At 38.7% G+C, this 15,912-nt stretch overlaps 2 long non-coding RNA genes across 2 annotated transcripts in view; both read right to left on the bottom strand.

Annotated features, from left to right (window-relative positions):
• Positions 1–355: 355 nt before the first annotated feature.
• On the bottom strand, positions 356–5,603 carry LOC143858379 (uncharacterized). The gene is made up of 3 exons (XR_013238938.1): positions 5,502–5,603; positions 5,283–5,346; positions 356–1,462 (listed from the first exon to the last, which is right to left on the bottom strand). It is a non-coding gene; the product is annotated as an uncharacterized LOC143858379 (long non-coding RNA).
• Positions 5,604–5,615: 12 nt separating this feature from the next.
• The window catches only part of LOC143858381 (uncharacterized), a 77,803-nt gene continuing 67,506 nt past the window's right edge, over positions 5,616–15,912 (bottom strand). Inside the window, exons 3-4 of the long non-coding RNA XR_013238939.1 lie at positions 6,008–6,133; positions 5,616–5,668 (exon numbers count right to left, since the gene is read on the bottom strand). This is a non-coding gene — a long non-coding RNA (uncharacterized LOC143858381). The remainder of the gene's footprint in view (positions 5,669–6,007; positions 6,134–15,912) is intronic.

The following is a 15,912-nucleotide window of genomic DNA, read 5'->3' on the forward strand; positions in this document are numbered from 1 at the left end:
TTTACAAAAAAAACACTCAAAACAACAACAATCGTAGCAGATGTATCCTCCATAAAATCAAAATAAACGTGACGCATAGGTGTTATGGAATATCATGATATACCACAAGTGTGTTCCTAATGACAACACTGATTCCTCTGATGTGCATTGCAATCTAAACAACTGTCTTGTTCTTATGCTCTATTATCCCCATGGCCTGTATCAGTATTTTATAAAGCTAAAAAGAAGAAACTGATAGACATAATTCAAGGAAAATTGTCCAGAAAAGGATGTTTAAGAATAAATAGAAACTTGTAAGGTATTCATTTCAAAGTCCCTGAAGAAAATTATGAAACACCATATTGTGTCTTTTAAAAAAAAAAAAATGTTATACAGTTTGAAAGAGATGATGCCATTTCCTACTCTGTTTGAAATGTGCATCATTGAAGGACATCATCATAAAAGATGGGATCAAAAATTGAGCTTTATCTATGTACAGCTTGGGTACAGGCATTAGAAGTATGAAGCAATAAAAAAGGTGAAGCTAAACACCGACCCTAAATCTATCATGGACTGTAGAATCAAAGTAAAACTCAGACCAAGAATCAGACCCCACCATTATGTTGTTCGAACATACACACACACAATTTCAGAACAAAATCAAGACTAATGACTTGAAATCTATCAATGTACCTTCCTAACACACACCTTAAATATACAAGACCCAACATCAAATGCAACTGATAAGAACCCACCCCTTTATCTTCTTTTCTAGATGATAACATTGAGGCCCAAAAGACAAATGAAAACTGGAATTATAAAGAACAACTCTTGTCTCTATCATAAAATGTCCAATAGATCACCAATGAATCATGGAAAATTCATCGTACAGTAACACTTGCAAGAACTGAACCTGAAATTTGAACTTATACAAGGAATTATTTTGAGAGTAATGCAGGATAGAAAGGGTTAAATGCATAAGGGTTCATCATCAGATTATGTCCGAAATACTCTCTTTACAAGACAACCTTAATGGCTCAACTCATGGCAACCTAAACCATTATGATTTTTTTTCCACACTTCAACAGATCAAATAATTAAGATTATATTTTTGAAAAGAATTTACTATACACACCTATTTAACCTGTTTTTCTAACCCAAAGAGCACAGAAATCATCACAAAGCAGACATGTTATGATCAGAATAAGAATTAATTCACCTAAATGAGCTCGAACAGGTAAGCCATAGATGGTTGTATAAACTAGTGTTAAAGGTTTTGGACAAGGATATGAGCATTATAATGACTTGATCTTGTTCGCTTTTACACCTTAACAAACATAAACAACAACACCAGATAACTCATCTAACACACATGATAACAGTTATGGAAAAAAATAAAAATTGATGACCTCACTGTTCTTAAGTGGTCACACTGGCATCACTTGATGGAGGAAAACAAAACAGTAATTATCATTACTACCACCTGGAAAATCCACCAAAATAATTAGGACAAGCAAATTAGCTACAAATATCCAAACCTGAGCATCGCCTATACAGAATCAACACTACAGGTGAAATAGCCATTGCAATTCATATATCATATAAGTCTCACTATTGTCTCCATTACAAATACTGAAACATACCACAGCACCATGACAAAATCAAAAGGCTATATGAAATAACAAGGGTAAAAACATTAAAATATGTCTACAAAACATGAGTGACCTACATTATTTTGATGATCCAACAAAATAAACTCTCATTACCAACTAACCAAAACATGGTCAATCCTTAACACTTGGTGACTTAAACTGGACAAGCCCACACTATCAAATGATCAATATATGGCTGGTCCGCAATATTTAGTGACTCCAAACAATGCAAGACATATTGTTCAACCCTTAAAACATGCTGGGCCCATGCTACTTGACAAATAAAACAAAATGGGCTCACATCAACGGATGACAAAATAGATGAGCCTGCTTGACCTAATAAAGCATTTTTTTTTTTTTAAATCTTATACAACGAAATACTCATCATAAAACCTAAAAAAAAATCCAAACTGTCAGGTGAAGTATCACTAGAAATTATTATTAAAGATCTAGTCTAACTCTCATTCAATGAATATACCATTACGCAACCTGTAATCCTAAAAAAAAAAAAACTGAACTAAATTGAGCAGGCCTGTGATAACATAACATTATCTTCATTGGAAATAACTCAATTAAGATAATTTGTATCTATTTTATCAAACAAAGGATATTCAATACAAAAATACTCTCTTCAGAACCAAATACATATTTTGAAAAATTTGCACCAAATCTGAAATCAAGTAATGAAAATAAACCAAGACAAATACATGATTAAAAGACATTAGACAGCAGATACGAGCTGTTGCAATAGACACCCATCAACAAATATATGACTGAAGAAGATCAGACAATGAAAACAAGCAATAACAAGAGGCACGCGTCAATAAGTAGAGTTCATAAAACACATATTCTAATCGAGCAAATTAAAGGAGACTTAAACTTACTGGAACTGCTAATTGAAAGAGCTACTCAAAGATATTGGGGTGATTTTGATTTTGGCAATGAAAAATGAGATCAGAAGCTCAGAGGCGTGAATTTTATGTTTATAATCATAGACCTGAAATTTCTAGGTACGGATCTTTAGAGAATGACTACAGATCTAACCAAAAAGAGTTTGAATTCAAAGTTACTTAGAGATTGAGTTTGTGATTTTTTAGCTCCTAGGATAAAATCTGAAGTTACTAGCTCTAGATCTAGGGTTTTGGAGACAGAAGAAAAGATTTCTATGATAAAAAATGAAGAAACCAGTGGAATCCTTGCAACTGAGACAACAAATAAATAAATAAATAAATCAAAATATTAAACTCACCAACCGGAGCTCCAGGAGCTTCGCCGGAGAAGATAATCAAAGAAGGTGCGGATTTGGCTCTCCCTTTCTCTCTTGCTCTGCTAGGGTTCTCAGTTCTCTACTCTTTGATTTTTACTCTTTTTAATCTTGATTCGAGAACAGATGATAAGAGAAAAGAAAAATTGCTCGAGAGAGATGGATCAGCCGAAGAAGGAAGATGATAGGGTTAAGGTTTTGGCAAAATCCCCTTTTCTCTTGCAAATACTCTACTAGGGTTTCAGAACTTGACTTAGAGATTCCTAACGTAAGTGATGGCTAATGGGGATTGGAGCTCAAGCTCCTCCTCTTCTCTCTCTCTCTCTCTCTCTCTCTCTCTCTCTCTGTTTTGTCAACGAAATGGAGATCCTCCCTTCAACCCTCAGTCGTTGTTCCTTATAAGGGAAATGATATTTACCCCTCTATCCTTGCCATGGACAACCCCCTTATAGTGTATTTGGAACTACTCTTTTGTTCTACGAAGGGGTGACGCGGGTGAAAAAAGAACCCTAAGGCTCTGTTCACTTGCGTTCCCGGGAAAGCAAATCCCTGGAAAACAGCCTCTTTTTTCCTTGACAAGACAGAATTCTGGTGTTCACTTGCTTTCCTGAGAAAGTAACAAGCATAGGTGGAAAATGTCAAATAATGACATGGAAATTGCCAAAAATGATGTGGAAATGTCTCTTTTCTCACAAGTGTGGGAAACCAAATCCCACTATTTTGGTCGAATTTGCTTTCCTGGGAAAACTAGTGAAAAAAGGTGGGCAAGCAGTTTCTCCGGAAACCTTTTCCTGCACAGTTCCTGCGCACGTGAACAGGCGCGGGAAACCTTTTCCTACACAGTTTCCCTGGATTTCTTTTCCTAATGTCACGTCAGATTCCCGAGAAACCTTTTCTTTTCCTTTCCCAGGAAAACAAGTGAACAGAGCCTAAGAAAAATAATATATTCTACCCCTTCTTCTTCCTGGACAGCCACCCTAGTGATATATTTATGACTACATTTTGCAAAATGAGGTCTTGGGGTGAAAAGGTCTTCTACTTTGTTTCTCTAGGGAAATGATATTGACACCACTTTGATTTGATATTTGTACACACCCTGGCTTGTCTTTTCTTCAATTTTATGATTCTTGCAGGGCATTTTGGAAATGGTAATGACCATTGATGGCTCTTTAAACACCGAGACAAGATGGGTTAGTGAAAATGTCATTTGGAGCTTAGTGGTACAAATAGAGAGGTGCTAATACCAAAAACTCAGGGATATTTTGTGATCTTTGCAAATTTCAGGAACATGAGGAGCAGGGTTGGCGATTCCAGGGTACAAATGAATATTGATTCGAGCAGACAATATTCATTAAGATCAAAGGAATAAGGTTCTTCAAACTCACCTAACCTCTTCGATGAACGGAGATGTGTTGACTTGAGAGCTAGTGTTGGGGGTGTAGATAAAAGATATTGTAAGATTACTTGAATTAGTGTTTGCTTACAAATGATATAATTCAATTATAATTCTAATAAGCTCTAAGTGAATCATAGGTAGGGTGATCATTCTTAGTCTCAGGTAGTGAAGAGCTGAAGTTCAAACCCTTCTGTCCAAGTGAACACTCCAAAGCTATTTGGTAAGTCTTAAAGCATTTTAATTTTTATGTATAATTTAATTACATTATATGATGTAGGAATCATGGGTTATTATTTTAGAAATTAAAATTTTGACGACATGTATCAACAAGTATATTAGAACTTTGGATGGATATAAACAAGTTATTTTATCACGTTTTATTAACACAATGTTGTTTTAAATCCATTTCTTTCTCCCAATTCTTTTTCAGTTTCCGTTTTTTATGTTTTTCCTATTTTTTTTTTTTTTGGATTTCTGTTTTTTTCATTCAATCATTTTTCTATGGTGCAACATTGATAATTTCCGCATATCAAAGGCTGATGAACCAGATTTCTGTAAGTGCACAGTACTGAAGCACAAAGTAGCAAAAGTTAACCCGTATGGGTATGGCTCTTTGGCTTAAAGTCGTGGGTATGCTCCCCATTGATGCGAGTTCAAATCCCCCTGGGCTTACCCGATGCGCACGGTTTACGTCTGATTGCACTCATCCTTAGGGAATAGTCCTGCCCTAAAAAATTGGGGTGGGGAAACCCTATGTCATAAAAAAAAGTAGCAAATGTAGTATTGTGGTAGCATGAAGTGGTCCCAGGTTAGTCTTCACAAACAAGAGTCCGTGGTTTTAGTTCACTCCAACGTGGGATAGCATTACCTAAGAAGATAAAACTCAAGTCTGTTTTTTTGTAATAAAAAAACAAACTTTGTCATCAGGAAATAGATGTTTTTTTGTAATAAAAAAACAAACTTTGTCATCAGGAAATAGAACCATAAATACCTAATAATCATCCGTCGTAGAAATGGATCAGATAAAACTCGAGCCCAAACCTGATCCAGGCAATCTGAAGTACAAAGTATAACTTCCCAGTCAGAGAAGGCCGAGGAAAGTATGGTGTCAGAATTGTTGTACGCACTCTGAAAGTGCCCACAGAATCTATCAAGCAAAGTAAATAGACGGATATTTGATAGAAAATTTCAAGTTTCATCTAAAACTTACCACATCCATATTGGACATGGAGAGACCAACCAATTGGCAGAAAGCTTGTAAAGGAGCAGTTAGAAAATATGTGAACTGACTTCCGTTCTGTGTTAGGTCAGCAGAAGAAGGGTTGTGGAATGCTGGCCTACAAGCAGAAAAAAGAAGGGCAGTTGTCTCACCCCTTTCTGCGCAATGTATAGCATGGAAAACTTTAAAATATGAGAACATTAAAAAAGAAACGACAATTCTTAAGAATGTACGGCATATAGATGAGAACCTTAAAAAAGAAACAACAATTTTATGCAAGCAACGGAAAACTGATTAAGGGGCCCTCATAGAGAAATTAGTTAAGGCTTGTTTGGGGGTCCCGGTGTTTTGGGAATGGGGTCATATAGGGATTCCCATTTCCTGGATTAGATGACTATAGCTCGGAGCTGAGCTAATGTCAACGTATTCCCATTTAGGGTGGAACTAAGCACCAAAAAAGCCATTCTGCCTAAATTTTTGTGGACAAGAAAACACACCTGCCTCACAAAAATCAAATGAGATGATAGACCTATCATCCGATTTGTGTTCCTCAGGACACCTAAAGAGGCCCAACACTTGACACGTTTTAACATTGCTTGATACTGTTAAGAAAATGCTTGCTCCTGCTCAAGAATAAGGAAGAATAAATAGAGAACACCACGTACTTTTTTTAGAAAGGTAATAGAGAAGAACACATAGAAAATATCCAAGAAGCTAACAATGACTACAATGTGACTTAATAGAGATGACTGCAAATGCTTGTGGTTACTTTATATAGAGGATCATGTACTGTTCGAAATTCTAATTAACATGGGGATGATTACACTTAATAGCTTAGAAAGCATAGCATTTAATAAATATGACTAATCATAATTCACGATGTAACAGATGAGGAGGTTAACTTTGCATATTTTTTCCTTCTATATTGTTTGGTCTAACCACATCAGAATCAAACCCATATTTAAGCAAAAGTCTGGTGACTGCTTTGAGCAGCTAAGAACTCCTGATGTTATTGTTGTGTTTGCTCTAATTAGTTGCCCCCATATCATTCTCTACTAATGTGAATTCCTAAGAGAGTGATTTCCTTAGTTTTATTTGGTTTGCATGAGTAGACCCTTTTAGAACCCCAATTTCATCAATCGTAGGAAAACTTAAAGAACTATTTGATATGCAGATGACATAATACGCACCTATCAAAAAACTAAACAGATTATAGACAGAATATTTACAGTGCACATAGATAATCGAAAAATGATCAAAATATTAGGCATTTTGCTATTTGACCGAGACATTATGCCATAGCTGAAGTGGATTTTGATAGCGAACCCATGGCCGCACAATAACATCACGGTTAAACAATGCTCGAGGAAATAGGCCGACTTGAAAATAATAAATATGGTCAAAGGAGTTTTTATTGACTCTGTGGGGCAAAATGCGGAACTCGGCCAAGGTAAAAGGGAGTCGACGCCAATGCGGGGGAGTTTTAAAACTATGGAGCAAACCACTCAAAATTGAAAATTGTATTCATTCACTAGGTAAGTTAAATACTCTTTTCCGTTAAGACAATGAAGTACTCAATCAATTACGGAAGTTTTCCTCTAAAAATAATAGAAGCCCATATTTTGGTTCTTAGGCACCCCCGGCTAAGTTGACTCAAGGTTGAACCTCATAAATAAGTAGAATTTTTTCCTGTGCAACCCTTACATCAGTAGACCAACAAGATATATTCCCTCAAAATATAAAAAATTAAAATAATGGAACACCCCCTTTATCAGCCCAAACTGTGACCAATTAGCAGCAAAGTTCATTGCAACAGCATCTGACTATGGTTCTCATGTTACAGATGAATCAAAGACCCCTTTAGGGCCAATTAGTGCTGATAATAGAATGGAGAAGTGATGTACCAAACAGAACAATAAAATCTCATCAACATCAAATGAGCTCAGGGAGCCATCATATACAGAAGAAAAGAAGGGCATAAATGAACTGTTCAGAGTGGGCGTATTACATAGACCCACTTATGTGGGGGTATTTCTGTACTTTCCATGTAACCCTATTTTACACACATATAATCATTTTCGTGTGGGAAAGAGATATACAACTCTCTCTCAACTCTTCTCCACTTCTCATCTCCTCTCATGGAGATACCTCTAACATGGTAGCTAAAGGTTAGAGGATCATCCATTAACATTGAAAAAGGTTAGAAGATTCATTTCTCTTTCCACTTCCCTCTCTCCTTTTCTTCTTTCTTTTTTTGGGTTTTTCCTTAATCCCTACCAAAACCCTAACTCTTCCATATCTTTTTCTTTCTCCTTGTCTTTTATCACACCCTAAACCCTAATCGCCCCCTCCATTTTTCCTTTTTTGGTTGTTTTATATCACCCAAAACCTTAGCCGCCTCCCAACCTTACCTTATCTTGTGTTTTTCAACCCCACACCTTAACCGCCCCTCCTCCACTCTCTTGTCTCTATTGTCGGACAATCCCAAACCCTATTCCTTTTAATTTCCTTCGTTACTACTCTCATCAGTCCTTAATCCTGTTTTAATCCTCCTCTAATCCTTCATGATCTGCAAAAAGAGGTTTAACTGGAGCAACCTCCTGGGTATATTGCTCAGGGGGAGATGAGGGGAGATGAAGAATGGTGTCTGTAAGTTGAGTAAGGAATTGTATGGCCTTAAGCAATATCCACGTGCCTGGTTTGGGAGATTCAGTGACGCAATAGGACGATTTGGCATAATCCAGTGTGTTGTGGACCATTCTGTATTAAGCTCTCGGTCTAATGATGATCGGATCTTCCTGGTTGTTTACGTAGATGACATCATTATTACAGGGAGTGAGAGTGCAGGTATACAGAGACTGAAAGATTTCCTTTGAAAAGAGTTAAGCACAAAAGACCTTGGTTGTCTCAGATACTTTCAAGGGATAGAGGTAGCATATTCACGTGGGGGCTATCTCTGTCACAAAGAAAGTAGGCACTGGATATATTGGAAGAGAAAAGCCTACTAGGAGCAAAGACGGCTGAGACACCTATGGACCCAAACGTCAGCTTTTTCTTGATCAGGGGGAGCTTCTGGGGGACCCAGGCAGATACAAACACTTAGATGGGAAGCAGATCTCTCTCACTGTCACACGCCCCGACATTTCTTATGCAGTTACTGTGGTTAGTCAATTCATAAGTAAACTACGGATGTCTCACTAGTCAGCAGTCACCCAGATAGTGAGATATCTGAAGAAAGCTCTTATTAAAGGATTGATCTTCAAGAAACAGACATATGAGGATCGAGGGGTATTCAGATGCAAACTGATGTAGAGCAAATTGATGCAGCCCCTAGTTTTAAACCGAAAAATGAGGATAAGCCCTCGGATCTGGCATTTATACGAACATGAACAAGGCAGAATTTCTCACTCTTGACATGAAATTCCAAAACCAGCTTATTGATCAACAACCAAGTCACAAATTCTAAGTTCAGACTTTTATTACAATGAACTCGACGTTTCCTGTATGATTAATTTTCCATTGCTAGTGGCCGAACTCAATCCCATATCAAAATTCTTGCTCACTCTTCTTAAAAAAAATACTGAATAACCTTCAGAGAGGCATGGATCTAATAGAGTTCTATTGAGATCTCAGCAAATAGCACTTTCTATTGAAACCGAATTCCTGCTTCTTCGCAGAAATTTATATGAGCTGTCCACAGTAATTCCTGGCACAATGTAAACAGATCTACAACTACTCTTTCTAATTCTTTTAGACCTAAGAGCATACACTTAGTTTCTTGTAAAATTTGATGAATATTTCAGGCATTTTACCTCTAAAATCAAAATGTTACTGATGAGGATAGATAGGTAACATCAATTCTTCTAGATTGGTGGTTGCAACTCTTCAAGGATGCAAACAATAGGGAAAAGCTCCTACTCTTCAAGGAAGGAGTGAAACTCTTCTAGGTTTCAAGGAAGAACTTTTCAAGGTTCAAGAGAAAATGCACTAAGCAAATTTTCATTCAAATATTCAACTAACTCCATTACATATGTTTGATACTCTTTAAATAGAGAAATACATGAGAAAAATCATTCAAACTAGTCCACTAACTAGTTTAGGGACTCACATACATCATTAATAGTTTAGGAACTCTAAACACATTAACTAGTCAAAGCTAGCAAACACAGTCTACCACAATAACCATAACTCTTCAACCACTGAGCCAAATTAAGACCATGAATATCCATTGGAAAGATAATTCAATGCCCTACAACTGCTTAGTTAAGCATTGTCTCTGATTATTCCATCTAGAGGTCCAAACACGGGCTCCAAAAAGTGGTCAGACCCATTAATGCGGGAATCCAGCTCGATCGGCGTGTCCATGGTGGTCTTTATGCTTAATGGATTGAAGTTGGACATGGGCCTTATGTACTGCTCGAATGAGGGATGATCTTCTTAAAGCCGTTGGATGGTCTAGCTTGTCTCTCACATGAATCGGGGCTGCATCACATTCCAAAGTCATTTCTCCAAGATAACACAATTTTCGAGGAATTTTTCTAATATCTGATCGATGCTTAGTTGTGTACGAAACATACTTTATTTGATGATTAAGAGTGATGCAGTTGCATAGCCAAGTGGCAGTGACGGTTCCATTTGTCATCCATGTGGTTTGACTTGGTCTTAGGTTGTTGCATGTGAATTTAGCAATGTGATAATTGTTAGAGTTAGTGCCCTAAAATCCAGTCTTCTAATATATTGATCTCACTGATTTATTAATAGAGTTTCATTTCATGACATAACTTGGTGTATCAATGGAGTGTGTAATGTGCTTATTTCATTAAACACATGCTTGTCGCTACATATATAAGTAGGAATGTCATGCCCATGGATTCATAAATCTGATGGGGCAAAGAGATGTGATATTCCAGTGCTATACAGGCCTAGAAGTTCGTAGTTAGGGTTGAGAGCGAACATCTCTACCTACACACAACTAGCATTAGACCATGCCTCCATACACGCATTGGGGTGGCTTATCTCAGTCACCAGGGTGATGGACCCTAAACAAGTAGAAAGTGTGCGGGAAATGGTTTTCAGAATCCACATCATCACACGATCCATATGGGTCAAGCGAGTCATGAGTGGCATCAATGCAGGGATCTAATGGTCGATCATGCAGAACCCACAGTGGGCCCCACTGTGATCTCATGCAAATAGTGACACTACGATCGCATTAGGCAAGTGGCCCCCCCCCAAAATATTACCCTGAAGATGACCATCATATCAACATACCGCTAATCACATTCAATGTGTACGTCCTTCCTCCAATCCTCATTTACTGAGTTGAGTCCTGTGAGGGTAGACATTAATTTCCCCTAGGCCCACTCAATGGTATACGGTCCAATCAATCAGCTCTAGCCTGCAAATGCATTTGCAAAAAAAAAACCATTGCTTTTTAGAAAACATTTTGATAAACAATTTAACAAACGCTGACCATCCATTATTTAAAGCCCTCGCTGAGATTGAAACCGTAAATGAATTTCATCTACGAGAGAGGTGGAGGATTCCATATTGGGCATAACTATTGATTCCTTGGATTAGCTGATGACCCAGCACTAATCGTAAGTAATCCAGGACTTGGATGAGATTGCAGTGGGGCACATGGCACACCCATAGACCATAAGGCACACCCATAGACCAAAACGACCCTCAGGTCCAAGGACATATTAAAGGGTCCTGACTAACAGAATAACCTTATACGTATCCTCGTCCACAGGCTATTTGGTAAAGTGATCCATTAAGTTCGTGAACCATTCACCGCACCCAATCTACTTGCTTAGGGTCCTGTAGCCTAGTGACCAAGATAAGCCACCCCAATGGGTGTATGGAGGTAGGTCTGATGCTGGTTGTGTACAAGTACGAGATGTACAATCCCAACCCCAATCAAAATTTTTTAGGTCTGCAAAGAACCGGAATGTCATATCTCCTAGCTAAATAAGCTCTATGTGCATGACTAATCTACGTTGTAAGAAAACTTTATTTTTGTCTATGGGCTTGTATGTAGGCTCATTTATTGCTATAAAGAGGTTCCACCTCTATAAAAGGGCCGTAAATCTCAATGAAGATCATCCCACTTTGAGTTAAGATCATCTCAATGAAGATCTCCTCTTTTATTTTCCTTGCTTTGAAGGATGGAACTGCAAGCTTCCATAGTGTAGCTTCTCTACCTGCATTAGTTTTTCAATCTTGTTCTAACCAAGAGTATCCTCCAATAAGCGGCCACTTCTCTGCCTCAACATCGTTCCACCACCTCGATACCATCACCAAGTTAGTACAAATTGCCACCCTTATCCTCCATCTTCTCCCTCTTGAAAATCCCAACCAAGTCTTCAGTTCCTTCTCCGTTTGCCAAACAAAATTTAATTACTTCCCTTCTCACCACTATCATTTCCGAACCTAGCCCTCACCAAACCCAAACCCTTTACAATACCTCCTTAAACCACCACTTATTTTCCATTCTTAAACGCTCATCCTAGCCTCCCAATACCACCACATTCACTCCAAGGTTGCCTCCAATCATCTGGTATCAGAGCTAGAACAAGGAATTCCATCTTTCTTGTCATCTTTTGAGACGTGATAAAAAGGGAGTGCCACTATTCTGCCACGTCGTGCACCGGAAGCCAAACAAAACTTTAAGACTTCTCAAGACCCATTGAGAGGCCTCGATCAACAACAACTCCGTGCACAAGTGCTCCAACGACTTGATGATTTGACTCAACAAGTTGAGGCCCTTAGCATGAATCGAGCCCCACTTGTGATTGATTTTGAAGAAGTTGATCCATTAGAGTTGGATCCAAGAACGTTGAGGCGACCACTGCCTAGACGTATGGTACGTTGAGCAACCCCCCCCCCCCCCCCGGGCACCCTTCGCATGACAACTTTCACGGGATTCGAGTATCAAATTAGAGATACCAGAGTTCCATGGCAGCCATGACCAAGGAGTTCCAATGTTGATTCTATCCTTAAGATAAAAGATATATGGTCGACAAGGTAACTCCACTCCTCGCCCTTCTCTTCAAGGGATGAGTTGTCGCTTGGTGGCCAGCATTCAAGAGCTAACGTCAGTATCTAGGTGATCCACCTGTCACCACCTGGGAGGATTTGAGACGCGAGATGAAACAGGAGTTCGTGCCCTTCAACTATGAGCAAACCCTATATCAAAGGCTTCATAAACTCAATCAAGGGAATCGCATTGTTGCTCAGTACACGGAGGAGTTTCACATGTTAGTTGATAGAAACAATTTGCGAGAAACTGAGCAACAACTCGTCTCACGCAACATTAGCAGTCTCAGGCTGTCCATTCAAGATACCTAAAGATCCAGTCCTTCTTTAGTGTATCACACGTTTAAACAAAAGCTGTACTAGTTGAAGAAACACAACAGAGAGGTGGTCCACGACCAAATTCCTTTGGGAATAATAGCACGGAGCCTCACATGACAACCCCAGCACCTATTCGGGCCACTACACCATCGACTCATACTCTACCGCATCAACCTATCACAAGGTCACAGACGAGAACACAATTGACTCAACAACGAGCACCTAGTAATCAATCAGGAACACAATGTTTTCATTGCAAAGGTTTTGGGCATATCCCCTTCCTCCGCCCCTTTAATGATTTTGTTTCTTTATCTTATCCCACTTTCTTTTACTTCCCAACCTACTACAAGCAATACCCACACGGTGGTTACTCAATCAAAAGATGAGACCCAGAAGCCAAGTCTCTCTTATCCACTCGCAACCTAATGGAACATGCTTCAATTTCTGACAACTGCACTAAACCTAAATGTTTCTCCCAAGCATCTAAACTTCCTGAGTGCAGTGAAGGAATGGCTGCAGAATTTAATAGCCTTCTACGATAGAGAACTGGGCATATTGTGCCACCCCAACCACTGCCAAATATCTTCAAATGCAAATGGGTGTTTCGGTTCAAGAGATAATTTGATGGAACAATTGATCATTTCAAAGTTCACCTTGTCACCTATGGGTTTAGTTAACAAGTATGCTTGGAGAATGGTGAGAATATCAGTCTAGTTGTGATACCCACCACCAAAAGAATAGTAATGTCCCTTTGTGTCCAATTTAGGTGTTTCTTAAGATAACTTGACGTGCAAAATGCCTTTCTCCGTGGAGACCTTCATGAAGAGTTATATATGTCTCAACTGCCTTGATTTGTGATCCCACATTACCCTCGTATTTATGCCACCTTCGAAAATATGTTTACAATCTCAAGCAAGCTCCTCAAACCTGGTACAAGGGCTTAAGCATCTTTTGGTTTCACTTTTGATATATGTCGTTAATATTATTGTTGCAAAAAAGAACTTACTAGATCTCTCTTATTTTTTTACACAATTGGCTCATGAGTTTGACATCAATGGCCTCAGTTATCTGCATTAATTTCTCAGTTTTGACATAGGACAACATTTCGCAGATGGTCTACTTCTCTCTCAAGTTGACATAGGACACCAGGATTAGTAATTTTCTTTCTTTTTTACTAGGATTAATATCTGTCTTTCTTATTTTGGTACAGATTTTTTTTAGTTGGCAAGATTACTATTGTAATTATAGTTACTTTCTGTATGTGGTAGGATTCTAGGCATTTCTTTTATATAAGAGATTGTAAACTATAAGTTTTTACAATCATGAATATTGGAATATTGTCAAAGTCGTTCTCTCTCTCTCTCTCTCTCTCTCTCTCTCTCACTCTCTATCTATCTCTTTGATCCACTGTGCCAGTTGGTATTAGAGCGACTGTAGGCCTCCATGATAAATCTCTATTGAAAAAGGATGGAACTTGAACGGTATAGATTGGAACAATCACACTTTAATTGTCTGTATGAAGTACGTGATCTGTTTATCAAAATTTTGGGCCGGTTACCTATCAAGAGAGCTTGAAAATCCAAGCTAGATCCAGGCGACATAAAATCCAAAAGGCTAAGGACTGTGCCAAGAAGAAAGCCGTGTGTCTTCTAATTCAAAAGACATGGCGTATGTACCTGGATAGATGAAAATATAAGAGATACGTCAGTTCTATAATCAAGATTCAGAGTTGGTGGCGACAAAGATCGCTCAAGTTAATTACTTATGCACCAAGTATGCTGCAACGCCATTCAGAGTGCATGGAGAGCCCAGATCACTCGATAGAGCATCGCGATTAAATTCTTAGTTGCGGCGCACGAGTCAGAGGTGACAGACGGAAATTTACCCCATCTCTATGACAACGTCACATATACCGAGCATAGTGAAGGATACACTCTTCCTCAGCTACCTCAGACTAAAGAGTCTATCGAAGGCGTGCTATCTAGTCGAATCAAGTCCAACCTTCTATCCACACATGCCGGATTACCAGCCAGATGGAAGTTTCTGATTCGATGGACAAGGATTTCAATTCGATGTCAAAGAGAGCAGTTCATCCGTATAAATCTATTCCATAACATGTCTAAATTTCAGCTCATTCTCTTCATTTTGTCTAAACTCGAGAGCGAGTTTTTTTCAAGTGGGAAGGATCGACGTAGGACATTAGGATTAATAACTTTCTTTCTTCTTTCACCAGGATTGGCATCTTTCTTTCTTTTGGTAGAGATTTTTTTAGTTGGCAAGATTACTATTCTGATTATAGTTACTTTCTTTATGTGGCATGATTCTAGGCATTTCTTTTATATAAGAGATTGTAAACTATGAGTTTTTTCAATCATGAATATTGGAATATTGTCAAAGACATTTTCTCTTTATCTATTTCTTCTTCTCTCTCTCTCTTTTTTCTAATGGATTCTAGAATTCTTCTTCTTCCCTAGTGGATTGTAGGTGCATGAGGCACCCGCCATTGCGGAGTCTGGGGGCTAGATGTCCGCAGCCTTAGCCTTGCTTTGTAGAGAGGCTGTTTTCGTGACTGGAACCCGTGACCACCAGGTCACAATGGAGCAACCTTACCATTGCGTGGCTAAGCATATTCTACTCTTTTAAATGGTTCAGTTCAATCAGACATGGTTTGATCATTCGACACTCCTGGTCACTTACCTTTCATGCCTTTTTCGATGTTGAGTGGTTTGATCATTCGACACTCATGGTGACTTACCTTTTATGCCTTTTCCGATGTTGAATGGGTTGGTTAAGTTGACCACAAATCCACTAACGGGTATTGTCTGTTTATTGACCTTAATCTCATTTTATGGGGGTGATGGGGTACAAAAACAGCAACCTATGAGCTGTCGACACGTGGCCCCGGGAGGGCCCACCACAAACCCAACTGCTGCGCAGGGGTAATCTGGTAATTGCCTGAATAGTGGGTGAACTTAAACCCACAGAGGGTCCGACACCTGTCCTGGGGTAGGTAATCCAACCACCCCAGGCCCCCTTCTATAAA

This window comes from Tasmannia lanceolata, unplaced genomic scaffold, assembly GCF_043159265.1.
Source record: "Tasmannia lanceolata isolate RefF3 unplaced genomic scaffold, GAP_Taslan_0.1 ptg000026l, whole genome shotgun sequence".
Classification (NCBI taxonomy): domain Eukaryota; kingdom Viridiplantae; phylum Streptophyta; class Magnoliopsida; order Canellales; family Winteraceae; genus Tasmannia; species Tasmannia lanceolata.